Genomic DNA, 2,061 nt, shown 5'->3' with positions numbered 1-2,061 from the left:
AAATGTAAACACCTCTCTCACTCAACAATTAAATATAGAAAGATAACACCTGCACAAAGAACTACACGTCTTCACTACAGAACCCTTTGAGAACACCTCTCAAAGTACCAAGAGCTCCTCACTCTTCTTCCTGGCCGCACGCACAGGGAAACAACGCAATCCGAGATTGCAGAAAATGAAGTTTGATCAGGCAAGAATACACCTCACTCGTGCAGTAGTTGATCAATAATGTAAATCCATATTTGTTCTTCAAGAAACCTTCAAGATGTATCAAACTCTATGAATCTTGTTTCTTGGAGCGTCTCAACACAAGTAACACTTTTCTCAAATAAAAAACTATCATATATGAAATTTTAGAATGATCAATTTGTTACAGAGTTATGTGTAATGCGTCAATTTATAGTTTTTCTCATGACAGACGCAAAACAATCGATTACGTTAGAAATGTAATCGGTTCCATTAGTAGCAGATGTAACAGAATTACAACTAACACATTTCTAATTGAATACACAATTAATGTAATCGATTTGTAATAAATGATAGTCAAACATATTTAAAAATAATTTATAATTCAAATTATTTCAATTTCTCCCCTTTTTGCATGTGAACAATTATGTATTAGATAATAAAGCTCCCCCTTTCAATGTGCAGTATTTTTGAAAATATTTCAAACACACAGTTCAATATCATATCAACATGATAGAGATATATCGGAGCATATATCACTCAAATAGTCTCAAGCAATGTATCCAATGATATGACAGATATCAGAGTAATGCAGACATTGCTTGAAGCCAATACAATTAAGTGTTATCATTCATAAAACTCAAAAAGATTTGCAGCGGATAAGAAACAATGAGATTTATAATGAATAAACACATGTGAAAACAAAATAAATGGTTTAGAGTAAATGGTTTAATAGTTAAGAAGTTTCAAACCACATTCGCAAAAAGTAATCGATTATACTTCCTCTTCAATCGATTAACATCAACAGGGTACTGAAGCACCATCTCTAACAAGTAATCAAGCTCATTTTTAGTATCTCTCCTACATAAACTTTCTTCTCAACTTTGATAAGGATTAGTCCAGATATAAAGTATAATTGTGATATAAATAGAATCACAAACTGAGTATGAATATGCAAACGATAAATGTAACAATAAATGGTTCAGTTTGCACTCATACAACATATATACTCAGATTCAAACAAATATAATTCAACCAATCCACCAAATTGTTAATTCTCAGATTGTACACCAAAATATAATTTCATTTCATTTAACAAAACCGAGAGTACAATCAGAAACCAAAATATAATTGGCTAGGTGAAATAGAACAAAATCCAAAACAACTATGAATAAATATTACTAAGACTCTGAACACCTATTCTGAGTCAGATATTTCTATATAATCTTCATTTGTTTTGATTTCTTCATCTTGAGTGACATCCTCAGATGTTTTGCCAATGTTTTGTCAAAGCATTGGTTCTTAATGCATAATCCAATTTCCTATGCAGACCGGACAATGACCATTGTAGCTTGGACAATTTATCATCTTGTCTCTTGAACTGATCAACCACAAACTTTTCAAATTCTGATTGAGGCTTGAAGCAGTACGTGGACTTATCAACACCAATGGGCACAATTTCTTCCACTTCAGCAACACGTTCATCTTTTCGTAGCCCCATATGGTGTAAAGCCAACTTCTCAATTACATTCTTCTTTGAGCAACTCAAGGTAACTTCATTTGATACATCTACTCCATGATGCCTCAGAATTCTGTTGATGAAGACATCATAGGAAAGATGATACACCTACTGTTTGGTAATTTTTGTCATGTGATCGCTCATCACAGACATCCAATTTGTTGGAACCTTGGCACGTAAAGCATGTAGCATATACACATCCTCAATTGTAAGTTGAGCATGATTTCCACCTCTTGGCTGTAAAATCTAGGCTATGATAAATGCACACAATCACTCATTCTTTTTCAGTCCTCCAACCTTAAAGAGAGTGAAGTCTCTTGGCTCTTCAGGAAACCTTAAGTACTCTTTGTAGATGG

Source organism: Vigna umbellata, chromosome 1, assembly GCF_029865625.1.
Source record: "Vigna umbellata cultivar VRB3 chromosome 1, Vumbellata_1.0, whole genome shotgun sequence".
Taxonomy (NCBI): domain Eukaryota; kingdom Viridiplantae; phylum Streptophyta; class Magnoliopsida; order Fabales; family Fabaceae; genus Vigna; species Vigna umbellata.
The sequence above is the reverse complement of the archived record's forward strand: the minus strand, read 5'-3'. Positions refer to the sequence as shown.